We start from the raw sequence: 19,397 nt of genomic DNA, 5'->3' as shown, positions 1-19,397 counted from the left end.
GGAGTTTTGGATGCGGAAAAATATAATGAAAGATACTGAATATTCAGTAAATATATCCATTACCTTTATTTTGAGTCACCTGGACCTGGAGCCTGATCTTGGACCAGGATCTTTGACCTGGGACCTGAGGCGTGTGACCTAATGTGTTCCGTAGTGGTATCGACGTAGTCTCAAATATACTACAGTAAGGCGGCAGAGTAATGGGAACCTATAGGTCTAATAAAAACTATGGGGCTCATAGGCTTAATGAAATTAATGGAAACCCATAGGTCTAATTAGAACAATGGGACCCATTGGTTTAATGAAACTAATAGGAACCCATAGACTGAGGAAAATGATTAGTTGCAGTATAATAGACGGTTCCCTAATGGTAACGAAACACTGCGAAAATAGTTTTATATAACCTTTGGGGAATTTATATTTTTCTGTATCCACAATAGATAGTCACGTGCCTCGGCTAACAATGAGAACGATATTTACATGGGACACAGAATACACAGGAATGTTTATATTCTCAACATATAGTATAAAGTGCTTTGTTTATGTTCTGTTGTCACTGTAAGTCATGTGTCTTGAAAGAAAACAACAGAAGGAAGCAGACTTTCCCCACACCAACTGAACAAACTCTGGACAAAGCAGAAAAATAGATTCTTTTAAATGGGAAATTTTTCAGATGAGGGAAGTCACTGTTGAGTGAACGGTTGGGATAGAATACCAGGAATGTTACAGGTGATGAATTTCATGTATGAGTAAATGTAAGATATAATGAGTGAAATGTGACGTTTTCCCGTATAAAGTGTACGGTATGGACTGCGTCTGAATGTTGGTCGGCATTATGTGGTATTTGATGACTCTTTGATCATTTTTTTGTGGTATTTGATGACATCTTGGTCAGCCCTATGCCGTATGTGATGACAAGTTAGCTAGCATTATGTGGTACGTGACACCATCATGGTGAGTACTATATGTAACTACAACACGTAGTCAGGGCCATGTGGTGACATCCATGCGACAACACCCCAGATGTAACTAGTCAACAGCATTATCTTCACTATAGTTAGAGTTTGTCTAACAACACCATAACAGGACCTGAGGCTTTCAGGTCTTTAAAGACAGGTATTCACAATCTGCTAACTCATCTGTAGGCACATAACACTACTATGGTCACAACATTTAGATACGGTGGCCTCGGTATTTGACCTCAGCCTTAAGTATCAGGTCAAAAGCCACGCCATCACACCTACGAGTGTCACCATTGTGCTCAAGATGTTAAGGAGTTAAGGAATGACTTATCAAACCTTAAAAGAAATAAGAAAATATTGGAAAGAGGGGAACTTGGTGTTCATTTTCTTGTTCCTTTTTTCCTCTCGTCTGCAATGGTGAGGCAAGAGACGTGGCAGGCCTGGGCAGAGCCCTCTCAAGCCTTGACGACCAATCATGCACCGGTTTAATGCATGACGCAGGTGTCGCCGCTCACGGATTAAGTGTTCAATTGCTTCAGGAGGTCGTTAGTGGTTCGTGGTGGTGGTGGCAAGGGGGTCTTCTAGGCCGCTGGGAACTGCCTAAGCCCTCCTTTCAGACCAGGATGGTGGCGGTGTCGTGTGGTGGGAATACCACAGGTTTTATTACCACAACCTTACAGGAATAGTGAATGGGGGAACCTCAGACCAAGACGGCAAAGTATATATATATATATATATATATATATATATATATATATATATATATATATACAGAATATATGTATTTTTTTCGTACATATTCTCCATTTCCCGTATTAACGGGGTAGCGTTAAGAACAGAGGACTGAGCCTTTGAGGGAATATCCTCACTTGGCACCCTTCTCTGTTCCTTCTTTTGAATTAAAAACGATATATATATATTTATATATATATATATATATATATATATGTATACACACACACACACACACACACACACACACACAGCAAAAGGCCGGATATACTCAAGGAAAATTTTCTTTGTGTTCTTATGAGAAACACGTAAAATATTTTCTTTACCTTTTCATACCTCGGGGAATTACTTAACTTTCACAGATCAAACATGATCGTTGTAATATGATGAAAAAATATATACAGTTTTACGTAAGCGTTACATTAATTCAGGCTCTGTTTACATAATGTGAATTAAGTATGGGTCTCACGAAATTGAGCAGTCTTGGCTTCATAATCATGAATATTCTCTACGTCATTCTCATGTTTTGCTTCGTGTCATCTTATATTTTGTATACTATATAAGAAAGTATTGATCTCGGGTGCTGGTCCTCAGATCACTGTGGGGTCTGATAGGGAAAGTTCGAAAGAGCTTCACCCTCGCTTCACAAGTGATGAACAGAATCAGTAGGAACATTGTGATTGTTGAATTAGAAAACCAGATATCGACTGAAAGTTCAGTTCTTCTGACGATGTGAAATATTACGCATGAAGGAGGAGCCTGAGTGACTACGGTACTGGCAACACTGACTACTATTTTTGCCAGACATGACCAAAGAAAAAAATTATATTTCATTATTTTTCATTTGACTCATGATTTATATCTTAGAAACATACGTGTGATCCCGTACGGTCGTCATATAACTGTGGGTGTCATACCCGAAGATGAGGAGGTAACCATATTGGAATATTTAAAGATTTGTGTTTCTGAAATCCCAGGCAATACATCCGTGAAACTTTGTCTCGTTTGGCGGTATGTAGCGGCGAAGTTGTGACAATTTACAAGAGATAAGACTTGCCTGCATGATGAAGAATACACTAACTTTAAACTTGGCTTCAAGTTTCGCACTGAAAGCAAAATATGACAGCGGCATCAGACCTTGACACTTGAATAAAGAAGTGTTTGCATAATGGGGAAAAAAGTGCATTGTGAAAATATCTTATGACACTTTCGTAATCTCATGATATTTAGTGGCTGTATAACATGGTTCTAGAATCTTACGTAAATTCCGTATTCTTTGACTATCACATATAAAGATAAAATATTCAAATTTGTCGTGCCACACACACACACACACACACACACACACACACACACACACACACACACACACTCACAGATCATTTCTGAAGGTGTACAGTAGATTTAGATGACACATTTTCACTTGTTTGTTTGACTATTTTTCGTAATTTTCCCATAATTCTATTTATTGCATTTCGAAATGGATTCTGAGTCTCTTAAGGTGAAGCAACATATGTAGATAATATATTTAAGTTGGTATGATTCGAATGTAACCTCCTGCTGAATCAGTTATTTCAATAACTTCATTCAGTATTTGAATAACATGAGAGATACAGTACATAATGATTAAGAGCAGGCTACATAGCTTTTGATACTATACATACATAAATGGTATATGTCTTGTCATGTTGAAATGAGCATACCAGACGAATTTGCTCTTTCACCGCCATATGCATGTCGAAAGCAAAGCAAAGTGCTTTTGTGAGTGTTTCTTGAATATTTCATCCTCTCTACATATTCCTGGAACTCTGGTACTTTGCCCCACAGAGAACATACACTGGACACTGGACAAGCTTCAAAGTGGAATCTTATCATTTATTACAGGAAATTAGAGGCAACGTGGAGGTAAACAGCGGAAATTTCTACTGAAGCCCCCAGCTGACGTGAAACACTTGTGAGTATGTGCCTGTGTTTTTCTCTTTATTTTCTTTTTATCTGTTTCACTTTATTTATGCTAACCTGGTTTAGAAAATAGTGTAGACAACTGTTGGAAAATTATGTTAAATGAATATAACTGTTCATCAAAATAAACGCAGATATTATACACCCATTCTCATTCTGCTTCAATCATGGGTTCGCTTGGGATTCCATGGTTTCGAGACAATATTGCAAAGTAAACCCGAAACAAAACATCCCGAAGCAAAACATCCGGTTACGGTTATTGATAGGTAGGTAAAGCAGCTGAAGAGCTTCTGTTGAATTGTGTAGATTCATAACTTACACACACACACGCACACACACACACACACACACACATATATATATATATATATATATATATATATATATATATATATATATATATATATATATATATATATATATATATATATAATACTATTCGCCATTTCCAGCATTAGCGAGGTAGCGTTAAGAACAAAGGACTGAGCCTTTGAGGGAATATCCTCCCTTGGCTCCCTTCTCCGTTCCCTCCCCCTTTAGTCGCCTTCTGAGACATGCAAGGAATACGTGGGAAGTATTCTTTCTCCCCTATCCCATGCTTAAGGGGTTGAGAGCATAGACGCCATAGTTTTGGACTGAATAGCAAGTGGTTCATTAGCATAGAACATGCACCGATGAAGCCTTGGACGCTGAATCCCTCATGATTCCTTAACACACATCAAGAGGTTCTGAAACCTTAGAACTCTGAAGCACTAGAGCTTCGGATGATTTGTTCAGCTATTGTTCAGATGTTGCGATGAAAACAGATGTGTGAAATTTGCTGTTCATTTAGATGTTTTAACAGTTACAGTTAGATTACTTGGCTCGATGTATCATGTCTAAGGTTATGAGGCCCTTTCATATTACTGTTGGTATATGTCTTATATGGTATTGTGTTGGAACTCCATTCATAATGGCAGTGACCTACGAGGAGGGTTAATTGTAGTAGAAATAGTAGAGGTAGTGATAGAAACACTGTTTATGGTAGTGATAGTAGTAACAATCGAGAGAGAGAGAGAGAGAGAGAGAGAGAGAGAGAGAGAGAGAGAGAGAGAGAGAGAGAGATTTGTGACCCACCACATATCCTTGAGACAAGTTGCTTCTCATGAAAAAAAAGAAAAAAACGAAAAATGAAAATCTCAGAGATTCGGAGGCAGAGGTAAACAGGTTACCCAGCAGAGGAATGAAGAAAGAATGAAATCAGAAAGCGCTTCCACCCAGCCGGCCGGCCTGGCCATCAGAGCAGCAGAGTGGCCGGAAATCAGACCATCTCCTGAGTGCTTACACGAGCAGACAGCCTGGAGAGAAAGGAGTGTCTGTAATATCAAAAAGTCTGCCCACAGGAGGAACAGTTAGAGACCTCAAAATGTGGACGGTTTGGATGATACAAGATGAACATATACAACACGTTTATAATTTAAGGGAGTTTCGAAACACACACACACACACACACACACACACACACACACACACACACACACACACACACACACACACATCAAGAAGTGGGGCTCCACGAATGTAGAACTCCCTCTCCGTGCACAACATACGCACACATATGGAGCAAGGTTTAAGAGAAGCAGGAACGCCGTCAGAATCTATATCATAAAGGTCTTTTTCACAACCGTGTCTACGGCCCATTATTGCCACGTTAAACCACCTACAGCAGAGTACGCCCGGGGCCACACGCGTGGTCACCAAGAGCTCCACATCACGTAGTAAGTCCTGTCGCACCGCCCAGGCCGGACGCTCGACGACAACTTACTAAATATAGTGATCGTAAGAAGGCTAAACTAACGGATTAAGTTAGCGACAGTCGGAAACTACAGGTGTTACTGTTGGTAGCTAATGGCTAACTCGGTCGACGGTCGCAAGGCAAGTGCTCGACCGTCGTAAACGACCAACATTATCGATTGTCGTCCAATATAAACACTATCGATTGCCACTAATGGTCGCAGCTCTCAGTCTCAGTTACCACGAACAGTGAACCAGCGGTCGACTACATCGATAGGTAATAACTATGGACATTCAGTGGACCGCTAACGATCGACGCTGCTGATAACTATTGAAAGTCGACGCCATCGACTCCGTTGTGATAACTGAAAAAAGCCCACGCTATCGACCTTCCAAGACAGCCACCGAGGTGTATCTGCAACAGCTGGTGGCCACGACGAAGCTCAGCGTTCTTGATAATATGTGATAAAGACGAACATGACAAACAGAAGTCAACGGTCGGTGTTTCTTGATGGAGACGAGAACACTTCTCCAACAAGTCTCCGTCAACCAGCTTGGTGACATATCCACTCAAAAGTCAACCGAGAGATACATGTTTTAAAGGAAGACAGGAAGGTACTGCGTACCTTAAACTTCCGTTCAGAAAATAATGTCTTGGCTTAGGTTTCAAAAGTAAATGTTTTAATTTAACGTAATGACCTGCGCATGTGGTACATTTCAATGAAAATACAATAAGCGACAAAGATTTGAAAAGTGAATTCAACCAACGTCAGACTGGGAGTTGAAATTCCCAAACAGCATTCAAAGATAGACCCCCAAGATCCTGTGGTGGATGTTGGCGATGAATGAATACTGTCTTTGGAGCACCAGTGTAGTCCTCAAGCCCTTAGAACACTCGTTAATCTGTATTCAATAAGCATAATATTGTATCAGGTATTTAGATGAATCGCACACTAATATCAAAGGGTTACAAGGTTGTACTCTAGAATTCCTAACACTCACAGTCCGATATTCGAGGGTCACAAAGTTTTAACGAAATACTAACGACTCACAAGACGATATTCATCCTATTTAACAAGAAAACCCAAACTTTTCAAGACTGAGTTTATGTAAGTTGTTATATTTGGTCTGACTAAAGGTATGTGTTTCCAGAGATGTTTCAACTTTTTTCTTTCTTCCATAACTATAATTGTGTGCCATTTACTTGATTTTGTGGCGATATTCCCTAAACTTAACAGGCAGGTACCTGGTTCAGTAAACTTAACTACCACTCAAAAACCGAGGGAAGGAAATAATTTCGTCGGAAAAAATAATAAAGAGAAGAGGAAATTAGATGGCCAACCTGCTTCTGGTGGGGAATTTTTGCAGCATGCCTTGGGAATGGAAAGAACCCCAACAGATTCGTAAATTCATTTTCTTTTTCGATTTAGTCTCTCGTCCAGGTTGGAAAGTGTCAGGAGGATATTAGGTCTGTTTTTTTCTGGAAAAGATACGATTGCTTTCCAGCAACAGAGACTGGGAGTCCCAGTCATTCCCATGCACTCACATGTATCAGAATTTGTAGCTTTGTTTTCCGTCTATGGAAGTGTTGTGAGTGGAGACGTTGGTCTCACATGACAAATCAACTTAGTGAGAAGGATAGAAGTCCTTGCGTAAGGTATGCTAATCCATGTTTCATTTTTGCCACAGTGGACATAGTTTTAGGGACTACGTACATAGCTGATGTTGTGATGACAGACGGATGGATAAGAATAAGTTATGATATCAAAGTCTACTGTACAGCAAAACTCCTGGGTTCGAACCTCAAGTGCAAAACTGTAGAGACATCACGATCTGCAATAAGATCAACGCATAACAGAGTGGGAATTCTTTACGGATATTACAGAAAGTAGCAGACTCTCTCTCTCTCTCTCTCTCTCTCTCTCTCTCTCTCTCTCTCTCTCTCTCTCTCTCTCTCTCTCTCTCTCTCTCTCTCTCTCTCTCTCACGCTATCTCTCGGTGTGGATATGTAAACACCAATATATATACAAAGCAGTCCCTCCGGCCTCTTGAACAACGCGATATAGCTTCAGGACGACTATCATTGTACTTGAGGAAAAGGAAATTAGACAAGGAATATCTAGCCTCATCGTATTTTAGCTCCAGTTTCATAGGAGGAGGAGAGCAGTGAGGTGTCTGTTCTTCAGCAGACTTGGTAATGGGTTCTATTGTTCTTCAGCTGAGGCGCCAGCGTCACCAATCAGTGATATTACAGAAGGCGTCAATCAAAATGGTCGCTTTTGCTTTGTCGCTTTTCAGATCCTCTGGAAGAAGGTAGAATTTAAGTATTAAAGCTCAGAGCTGTCTTAGCTGTTTCCTGTATTAATTTTAGTTCTATTCTATGATAGCTTTAGCTTTTCCTCTGATCGGTTACCTTTCCTTGGGTTATTGAGTTCCTCATAACACACCAGATGCTTTCTTGTCTTACTTAAACATTCATTGAGTAGCAGCTACAGGAATTGTGATGCAGCAATCAAATCCTCTTTCTCTCCCGTTGCACTGCTGATTATTTCTATTCATTTGATGCATGTAGGAAGAGAAATACATGCTTACAATCACCCTGAATGACTTAAAGAACACACTGATCATTGCTCGTTTTGAGTACTGTTTAAAACAAATATAGTTATTCCAGAAGTAATGATGGTATTATTAATGGTACAGAGAGCACCAGTTTCTTCCAGTCTTCGTCAGATCACCAGCTTTTTTTTCATGATATTGTGCAGTTCCGTCATGTCCTACACCTACCCTAGTAAGATCATACGTTACATGCACTCTGCTGAACCATACGTTAGATGGAAACGTTAAACAACATGTAACAAATTGAATGTTGTATGATGGTTCATGATGGGTACTTCAGGGAGAATCTGAAGTGTATACAGTGAGCAGTAAATGCCATCGTCCAGTACCAACGGATGAAAACAACGAATGATAACGAAGAACGTTAACGGCGGGTGATGGTAGCCGCTAACGATAAAGAATGGACGCTAAGCAACGTTTGATGAAAGCTAAGAACAATTAAGTACTCTAACAACGGGTAATTAGCTGGTAAAGAACAGCAGCAACAGACTGTAACGACGGAAACTGACGGATGTGAAATTAATGAAGAGGCGTCTCTCATGTACAGCTCGTTGTCTCTGAAGACCATGAGGGTCCTTCGTGCTCATGAAGATTCTCGAAGGCTGCAAGGGCGCTTGGAGGTTATGAAGATTCATGGAGGCAACGAGGAGCCTTTTGAAGCCACGAGGAAATAAAAGACGAACTATCTAATGGAAAGAAGAGAGAGAGAGAGATTAGGCATTAGTAGCGTTAAATGTCTTTTTTTTTTTAGGCTTTACTTCATTAGGAAAGTTTTCCTGGTGTCTGAAAATAAAGTTTTTGTTGCCCCTTACGATCTCAGGATGACCCTAGTTCTCTATACTGAACCTCATCCTCCACTCCCTCTCTATGGCGGCTCTAGACCCCTATACTGACCAGCCATTCCTCCCTCCACTCTCATAACCCCAGCTGCTCTAGTCTTCAAACACACACACACACACACACACACTCTCTCTCTCTCTCTCTCTCTCTCTCTCTCTCTCTCTCTCTCTCTCTCTCTCTCTCTCTCTCTCTCTCAAAATAGATCTTTGTCTCTCGTCTTTCCCTCACGCGTCTTACCTCTTCTTCCTACTTAATCCTTAACTCCACCCCTTCATCTCCTACTTCCCTGCCTACGTATCAGACTCTTCCTGTCACTTCCACCACTCCACACACCTACCTCACTCCCTCAACTTTCACGTCCCACTACCTCTTACCCCACATGCCGATCATCCTCACCCCAGCCTGGTCATTCACACACCCCAGGAGCCTGAAAGCCTCACCGAACCTGGACACATTCCCCCAGCTAGCCTGAGGGCCCTCTCACCCCGCCCGGCCACTTCCTCACCCCCGGCTTCCTGAGGGACTCACCCCGCCTTCTCCCCACGAAACTTTTCCAACTTTTCTGGTGCTTAAGATTATGTTGGCGGTTCTTCCCCTCCTCAGGAGTTGCGAATGCACACTTTGAGGGCCTAAGTGGGTTACCCCAGACCCCACCCCATAATCTACCCATTACCCATCCTTACCCACGTTTCCCTCAAGACCCAGTGGGTCCCAGCAGCACTTTTCCTCCCCTCACTAGAGACCAGACCTGGCACTATACTTTCTCCCTAATGTCCTGCGTTTCTCTTGCGGTGGGGAGACTGTGTTGTGCATTGTCATGGTAGGGTAGAGGGTCATGGTGGGGACTTTACAGTGATGGAGACTGGTCATGTGAGTTGTGTTGGCGATGATGGTCATGTCAGTAGTGATGGTGATGGTTGTGGCCATGTGCGTAATGGAGATGGTGATCATGTCAGTAGCGGCAATGGCCATGTGATTGATGGTGATTGGAAGGGGGGGGGGGGATGATGGTCATGTGAATAATGATGATAAATTGGAAAGAATGAAGGTCACAGAGAAACTGGTGTTAATGATGGGGTCATCTACTGAAGAACAATAAGATAACTAATTTCTCTAGATACAGACAGCTCCTCCCACCCCACCAGTCCCTCCCTCCAACACATCAGCGGTATAGAAGATAGTTATGGAGAGACACCATGCAATACATAGGCAGGACACTAATATGGAAATCCTATGGGAAACGATGAACAGGAATTACGTTTTCATTCCATTTTCTGCCCTATATCATCTGGGGAAAAGGAGTTTTAGCCATGAATCTGTAAGGGATAAAATTAACAAAAGTATGCTATAATTCCTAGTTTGTTTGTTCTTTGATTTAAGTATAGAAGTATTTGTTCGGCTTTGATTTCAAGGTGTTGATAGCATTCACTCTGACAAAACCAGATGATGGTGTATTCCGATGTCCTTTTTATCTGCTGGAAGCAAAGTTTTGCCTCACGGTTGTATTACATCTCGTTCCCTTAACTTCATACTATTATTTCTGATCATTTTAGGGTTGCTGGGATGACGGTCATAGAGTCGACATTGGATAGAGAGGAGAGTTGTATGGGAAGTCGTCATGAGCACAAACGTAATGGGTAGTGGCCGTGAGGGAAGTGGTGGAGATAGGCTGGTCATGAGGGAAGAGGTGGAAGTGGACTGGTGATTGAGTGATGGAAGAACTGAGGATAAGATATGGAGTTTAGAATAACAAAGTCGGGAAGCAAAACAGTAGGCACCACTGAAACAAAAAAGAAAAGATATACTGAAAACAACAGAAAAAAATCAGTTTAAGAAACGAAGATGAAAGTGAAAGTTTAGAATATGATCAAACCTCTTAAGATATAAGAAAATAAGAGGGGAAGATCAGAGTAAATAAGTAACTGATAAATATTGATGTGATATAGGAATAAGATGGAAAGTGTCGTAGACAAATGAAAACCATGTAGAAGTGTGAGGGGAGAAGAAGGCTTGAACAGAGGGACGAGGAAACCCAACCACAGGATTGGATGAGACCTTGTGAAAACATTGGGAAGGGAGGGATCACACGGTGACCATAGGTGACTGGAACTCATGGAGAGAGAGAGAGAGAGAGAGAGAGAGAGAGAGAGAGAGAGAGAGAGAGAGAGAGAGAGAGGGGCTGTTGCATACAAATGCACCGTTGATGTTTTGTAGTTGGTAATGTCGTTTGTGTTGTAATAGGTGTTGTACTTCATGTTGTAGGTCGTGTTGTTTGCGATATTCTGCTAAATCTCTCCCGTTAGAATTGGTGTTGTTAGTTTTGTTTGCGCTTCCAAGTGTTGTAACTGTGCTGTAGATGGTAGTATTGGTTGTAGGTGGGAGGGCAGAGAAACAAAATGAGATCTGGTACAGAAGATGAAATCAGGGAACTGTAAAGGAATGAAAACAAAAGAAAATAAGGGCTAAATGAAGACGAATGAACGATGCATAGAGAATGACACTATATAATCAACCTGTATAAAACTGTGCCGAAGAACACACAGCTGAGCAGAACCAGAAGCAGGGAACAACAGAATAATGCAGAGGACAGTAGGTCAAAGAAAACAGGAGCAAATTAATCCTTGAGAGGGAAATCATGTGAGTAAAATAAAACGGGAAGAAGGTTAGACGAGAACCAGAGATCAAAAGGAATCTTAGAGACCGACCATCAAGACAAAAGGTGGGGGGGGGGGGGGGGGGGTAGAGTGAGATATGTTCATGTTGAGGAGACAAAGACGAACTGATAGAGAAAGACGTAAAATGTGTAAGAGAAAGGAGTGGCGGTAAGAGCCAGAGGGAAAGATTAGTGACTGTGATAATAGTGGAGGAGGAGTGAGAAACCAGTGAGATATTTGTAGAGTGGGACACAGGGTGTGGTTGGTGAGGGGAGAGAGAGAGGAGAGAGATGCTGTGTGGTTGGTGAGGGGAGAGAGAACGAGAGAGAGATGCTGTTGCACATATACGCAGTGTGTTCGATGCTATTTACTGGTATTTTTCCAAGAAACAGATACTCTTATTTCTGTTGTTGTTAGTGCAGCAGCTGTTGTTGCTGTTGTGACGTTGTTGTTGTTGTTGTTATTGTCCGTATTGGTCTCATGACTGTTGCTGTTATGAATATTTCATTGTATTCATTTGAATAATCCGTCCTCCGTACTGAATACCCTAAAAAGAGTCCATACATATTTATCGTTTAAGTCTAATACCTTTATATATAAACTCATCAGTCGCGCAATGCAACATATATGAATATTCAAATACCTGAATACCAGCTAATTTCTTTATCGAAATGCATTTGCTATTTTTACATATTCAGGCTCTGAGTATTCAAAATATGTCAACCGGCCAAAGGAATCTAAATTAAATCTTTAACTACTACAGAAGGAACAGAAAACACTATGGATTTGTTCTACATACAAATCAATTTATTTCTCTATTTTTTTCAATTTTCGTTATATTTTTTCTTTTCGTAATGAGACAAAGGGTCCTGGAGTCCTAATGAAACTGTTGATTTGTGATAAACTCGTAGAATTTGAATTTTTTTGTTCTGCAACTCATTATTTTGCTCTCAGATTCTCTCTCTCTCTCTCTCTCTCTCTCTCTCTCTCTCTCTCTCTCTCTCTCTCTCTCTCTCTCTCTCTCTCTCTCTCTCTCTCTCCATATATATGTATATATATATATACACTGTTTATCTCTGGTTCAGGTGTTTCCGACACGTGTTGTACACATCCACGACAGTAGTAGCAAGAGCAGCTGTTGGTTGTGTGGTTTGTGTGGTGCTGATGACGGCGCTACTGGTCTGGGATTGGTGTTATCCAGACGGCAGGTTTAGCCGTCAGCTCGCGCTAAGTTGAACAACGAAGGAGACAAAGCGTGTCATTACGGAGGGGAGATCGCATAAACTCTCCCCTCGGCAGTTGAGCGTCGTTCTAAGAGCCCAATACGAAGATAATGGATGGCATCTTAAGTTTATATTCAGTGATAACTCATTTATACCCAGGCTATAACTGTAAAATTTCGAGTAAAATTTTCACTAATCTTAATGCAAAGTAATGATTACTTCTCGGTCTTAAAAAAGATAAAAGAATGACTAGATAAAAGAAAAGGATTAAGAATATTGATTTCGTCTTCACGACGCTGCATTTCGCTCGATATACAGACTTTAGCTTTAGGCCCCTGATGTTTTGTTTATAGGTGTCGAAGATTTATATGCTTAACAGCAACTGGCATGCTGTGTATCTATAGATATCAGGGGTGTAAAGATATCAACGGTGTATAGATCTCAGCTCTCAACCTAATAGTTTTTCTGTAGATATGTGTGATTAATAGATCGTAGTATCGAGAAGTCATGGTTTCGTTCAAGGGGAGGCGTAGAACAGCTGCTTGGGAAGGCGTAGTGTAGTAATGAGAGAGGCGTGGGAAGGGCACCTTGCCCAGCCTTTCCCCATGCTTACCCAGCAACTGCCTTGTGTTCTTCTTGGATGTTTTATACGCCTTTAGCTGCACCTGACGCGCGCGTCCCTCAAAACTCGCTCCTCCATGCCCTTCCGGGTACACACGGACCTTGCCGCTCCCAGCACCAGGCCGACGCTTTAACTGGCACCATCCCAGTTCTTCCCTTCACGCCTCCTTCAAAACTTCTTCGCATCTGTCCATATCTCCACATCATTTATCCCAAGTCACTCTCACCACGTTTCAGCATCTGTTGAGCACAGTCTTCATCCTCCATTATTCGTTTTAGGTTTGAGCTTCCACCCTGGAGTATACCATTGCAGTGCTGGATTAGGGCACTTTTCCCATTCGCATACCCAAATAGAATTTCCATGATAGTATGTCGTTTACATAGTAAATAGTGGTCCTTCGCCGTTTTCCATCCGTCTGTTGTGACGGAGGGAGTGGTGGGTGGGAGGTGCCTTCTGCTTTACTGCTCCGTAGATAAGTCGTTTCCTTAAACTTCACGTACCCACTTGCTCCCACGCCTTTAGAAAACATCCACTCCACACCGTCTGCAGCAGTACCCACGCCTCCAAAAAAAACTAGCCCACGTCTTGTCTTTCGCAGCATCCGCCCCACGCTCACACCGCCACCAATCCACGCCTCCTCCAACATCCGCCCCATACCAAGCCCGACGCCGCCTCGCTCCCTCACCATTACCGCCGGTGTCCGCGGGTTGGGCAGGAGCTCCGCGTCATCCTTAGTTAGGTCTCTTTGTTACCCGAGTCGCGAGGGAGGCCTCCCGGGGCTGCCTCGCGGGAGGCACTGTTTTCTCCTTCCTCCAAGCCAGACCTGCTCCAGTCCCAAGTCTGGTCACTCCAACCCAGGCATCTAGACCTACCTTTAAGGTGTAACACGTAATTATTAATGTTGCATTCTGATGTTTTAAGAATATAGGTACTTGTGTGTATATATGCATCTTACATACATCTTACCAAGAAATCATCACAGCAAGTTACCCTTTCTTACAAGAAAGTATATCCGAATCGAAAATATTCGATGTGTTCTCCCAAATCGCTGAACATGGAACATATCGTCTGGGGGCTTCATGATACCACAGTCAGCTTTCACACATGAACCTTATGGCTGAAGAACAAGTGCCCAGGGAAGATAAGCAAAATATTAGATATTTAGGTGAGGACAAACGGAGCTGCAGAAAGTTTGAGGCAAATTCTTTACGCACGTAGCACTTAATGTGGGTGACCGTTTTTCATAATTTTGATACCAAAACAGAAGAAAGCGGGAAATGTTTGGAGGTTTCCCTATTTCGAAAAGGAAAGAAAACATAAAAATGGACACATGTGTTTGATGTTATTTTCTAGACACTGTCTGGGAAACACTACAAGACATTTGGATTTTCTTTGGACGTCCTAAATCGAGACAAATCTTGGACTGCAAAATATGTTTCTTTCATTCATGAATTATGATTATATTCCATCCTAGATTTCCTGATAGAAAATATTCTTCTTCTAGATGTCTTGAGAGGAGATAATGCCTGATAACTAAGCAATAGATATACTGGTTATGCCGACTTTCACATTTTGGATTATTTGTGTAAACAAAGGGCGATGGTAATGGAGTTCGGGACTGATCCTGAACCATCTTGTGTCTACCAATAACCACCAACATAAAAACACACGAGGCTGTACAAACAAGGTGATACTACGAAGCGTTAGGGGAAGCAATACCAGATTTGGATAAGGGGAGAGACGCGCCAACAGAATTTTTACGACTATTTTAGCACGTAGATGATGCTGGGATTCGAAGCCCGGTAGCGAGTCCCACGGGTCCGTCCGTACATTCTTACCCACCGGGTCCCTTCATCCGGGGTTTACGGTCTGTCATGTGAGGGAGGGACTTCGCTTCTTTTTCATTCTTTACTCGCGATGATCAAAAACAACCGCGTGAATAGAAACCAACTCACAAGCATAGGAGTTCCTCTTGTAACTTCCACTGATTGAACTTGAACCTGAGTTCTCCAGACTATGTATATTTAGCTGCGTTTGCTGGTTTGGTTAACATCAAAAGAAAATAAACCTCATGTGGATGAATACGCCCAGCGCAATGTATCTACGCCATTGTTCGTAGTGGGGGAAGGAGAAGCTGGTGGGAGGGTCTGGTGGGTGGCTGTGTGTGCTGTGCCAAGATGGACAGAGGAAGACGACGCTCTGATCGATCCCCTCATTTAATGGTTCTCATATCTTTTGATTCCGCGCCCTAAACTGCAGGCCAGGCCTGACGAATTTCGGGTTTATATTTCATATCCGCGGCGAGATCGCCCCCCTTGAAGAGTCTTATACCTCAGTACTTTACTAAATCATTTAATCCCGGTGTTTTGCTTCAGTATTTAGAATATATTCAAAGAAATATAGCGCATGTTTCTTGCAGTATGTAAAACTAGGCCGTGACAGGTTATGAAGGAGGGAAGAACTAGTGGTCCATGATGAACAACGGAGACATGAGTGACACTGGGCTTGAAGGTGGCGAAACAGAGGCTCTGTTACGTAGATATTGCTACTGTGGTGACACTAAGTACTACTACTGGTGGTATTGTTACATTGGAAAAAACTTGTCAGCAGGCGACATTGATACCAGAAGCCATTAACTTTTGGCTCATTTTATTTTTTGATCTCTGACGTTCTATGGTACGATCCTAGAATACGTTGGTTAGAATTTCTAAGCGCATTTGTTAGATGGATGACAAGGCCGTCATGCCCAAGAGTGGAACAGTTGTGCTAAAGGGTCGTAACGTCGTGCTGAAAGGTTGTGCCTTCAAGCTTAATCAAAACACCGTCCCGTATGCTACGGTGGCGCTCTGTCATAATCCTTCCTCCTCCACCTTCCTCAAACAAGTGGTATGATTTATGAACAGAATCCTTAATAGAATGGTAACGACCGTCTTCAATTAGCGTCTGGTAACGTTAGTGTCACCGCCACTCCCTGCGCGTTACTCATGACGCACCTTTCCCTTCCCTCCTTCCACCACCATCAGACAACTTAGGTAGGTCTTCCCTGTGCCGTATATCACACAGGTCAAAACACTCGAGGCATTTCCCCTATTACAGTGCTGGAGGTTAGAATATATCATGGGGATGGCTAAATTATTGGAGGTCTAGGGAAGATAGGTTAAAGGCAGTATCTCTCCCATAAAGGGACCTGGAGAATATCAGTAAAAAAAAACCTTCCCCCTCCTTAAAGTAGACTTTGAGGTCTAATAATGTGTTTCCAGTTGGATCAAAGCTGTGTACTGGAAATCAAATATATTCATGAGTGTACGTATGTGCGTGTGTATGTATATGATTATCTATCTGGACTGTAGGGGGAGAGAGTTTTACACTCGTGGGGGCCCCATCTCTTGAATGTATGTATGTATGTATAGATGGATGCCCATATGCATATTTCTTTATCATATCAATACGTGTGTTTTACGGCACGTGTTGTTCGTGCCATTGTAAGCACTGCCGCGCGATACTGTATAGAACACTGGCCTATGGTGGTGGATGGGCGTCAGACGTCAAAGCAAGTCGCAACCTTCGCTACAGAACGGCTCCCGTGGGACCCCAAGTGTTCAAAAGTTATATGAAAATTAAAGTTAAGAATATTCCCTTTGTGCCGGCGTGGTCGCCTCTGAGCACCGCGAGGCGAGACGACAGTGATTTGCATGTCAAAGTTAAGTTTTTATTTTGTTACGTCGGCGGCGTCTTAAGAAATTTGTGATTGAGTTAAGATCCATAATGGAAAGAACAATTTTTGAGTGAATATGCAGGATAGCGAGTTCCTTAGATGGCAGGATGTAAATAAATCATAAAAGTCCCTGGATCCGAACAGTGAGTGAAGAGGAACATTCAGCTTTTACATCTGCTTCATAGAAATTACCAAGTTATAGTCTACCCGTAAAGAGATATTTTGTTCCCTTTTTTTCCTCTCTTGATTAGAAAATCTCTTTCTGACTTTGTTTAGTTTAAGGTGTTATTATAGGCAACAGAAGGCACCTAGTGCTAATAGGGACCATGTTCTGTCTTATTAACAGGATAAACGGTTGACAGATGGTAAGGTGTAGATCAAGACAAATGGCTGGGCAGACAGACACGGAACAAGAAGGCCTAACACACACATAGAAATGAGTCTGGTATGTACAGTTTCCCTAATCCTCTTCTCTCTCTCTCCCTTGCCGAGTTAGGGCTAGCCCTTAGGGCGAAACCTTAGGGTTAGATATTAGGGTTAGGCCATCGCCTGCTGTATTACTGTCTCCTCAACGTTAAGTTTTGGAAGAAGCTGTAGTTAGCGTGAACTTAGCAAAGTTGTTCTTGGACTGGCTGTGTGGTTGCAGTTTGCGGGATCAATATATATGATAGATTTAGATAGCAGCGGTGTTTATGTGTGTCTGGGTATCGGTGTAAATGAGTGTAGAAGTAAGTCTGTGCGTTTCAAAAGGCGTAAGTTTTATGTTTGAATGTGTACATATGTAAGAATGTTTTCTGTTTGTATGGGGTAAAATGCTTTTCTGTCACTGGTACCACTAATATGTGATATTCCGTGTGGGGGATGGCGTGTCATGTCTGCTGCTTGCTTCCACACCTGTCTTGCTTGCTTTTCGTGCTTGTCTCGCCTGCTTGCGGATAATTTAGGGTTTCCTTGATATGTTACTGTTTTTTCGTATTTGTACTCAAGCTGTTTTCTTGGTATCTTTTGTTTGCGTTCATTCAATGCATGATCTTTAGACTTTATAATCATTACTTCGAATTTCTGTGCTGCTCAGTAGAGGTAACAGTTGGGGAGAGATGGTGTGAGTCATAGTGCAGGAGTGGGTCGTATCTTGGGTATGTAGGGTGATGTTTTAAAGGTGACATGTTAAGGTGATAATTAGTTCTGAAGAAGCTCTGTTTTGGCTTCGGGTAGCTTGATCAAATACATGTGGTCCATCGAGGGATGACGAAAATCCAACGCAAGACCTCGGGGTTAGAGTTTACGCGTACTACAAAACTTGTTTGCAGGTGTTACGTACAGTAGGAAGCTATCCTTTTATCCATGACAGAGACGGAAGGCACGCCGTGAATGTCCTGAACATGAGGGAATATTCCTCTCCAGCTTCTCCTTTTATACCTAATCGCTAAAGATGATTTTTGGAAGCTGTGCGGTGGGTCTAGACCTTTGTGATCAATCCTATTTCTTCGTCCCTCTGATATGTAAATTTGTGAGCCTCAGGAAACTCCTGAGCAGCTGTGAGAATAGGGCCTTGTAGTCTGTCTTCTGCAAAACCTATTTCCTTGTGAGATCTTCCACGAGTTCTCGGGAGTTCTAAGATATGCCTCGGGTATAACACTGGGCAGGTCTAACTTGAGAGAACGCGTCTTGTCAGACCAAAAAGGAGTTCTCAAAGTTCCGAGGTATGATGGGGACATGACACTAAGCAGCAGCATTTTAAGGTGATGTGTTGTGCCGCTGCTGGAACTGTGGTAGAAAAATTATCTTAGGATATACGTCTGAAGATATATAGCACATGTATGAATACAGTGTTCCTGCACGCTACATGCAGCTATATACACATGCATTTATATATACCCATGAGGGTTCACACACACACACACACACACACACACACACACACACACACACACACACACTGGCCATAAAATACGATCGTAAAAATACATAATCCTAAGAGACGTGTAGCCCACTGTACAGATCCATGTGCACAGGAGTCCAAGATACGCACATGTAAGTAGGAACGTATACGAACACGATACCATCAACCCTTCCTCCCCTGGGAGATGTCGGAGGAGGCCTTAGGCCTACACACCACCACACATCATACGTGATCTTCCTCCGTCCTTGTGAGTAAAGTCATATTTTGTGAGCAAGCCAGCTGCATTAAGCGTGTTCTTTATATTCACTCACGTGGAAGGTATTTAACAGATTTATTTTGCCTTATACTGGCGGAATTCCACAGGTGTCTTCCCTGATTTGCTTATCTTTTTCTTA

At 42.2% G+C, this 19,397-nt stretch overlaps 1 protein-coding gene across 1 annotated transcript in view; it reads left to right on the top strand.

Annotated features, from left to right (window-relative positions):
* Positions 1 to 19,397, top strand: part of sav (scaffold protein salvador) — a 1,023,444-nt gene that overhangs the window by 404,710 nt on the left and 599,337 nt on the right. The window contains exon 7 of the mRNA XM_071685935.1: positions 3,579 to 3,648. The gene's annotated coding sequence lies outside the window, so the exon portion shown is untranslated. The remainder of the gene's footprint in view (positions 1 to 3,578; positions 3,649 to 19,397) is intronic.

Source organism: Panulirus ornatus, chromosome 41 (genome assembly GCF_036320965.1).
Source record: "Panulirus ornatus isolate Po-2019 chromosome 41, ASM3632096v1, whole genome shotgun sequence".
Classification (NCBI taxonomy): domain Eukaryota; kingdom Metazoa; phylum Arthropoda; class Malacostraca; order Decapoda; family Palinuridae; genus Panulirus; species Panulirus ornatus.
Note: the sequence above shows the minus strand (reverse complement) of the source record. Positions and strands in the feature narration are given on the sequence as shown.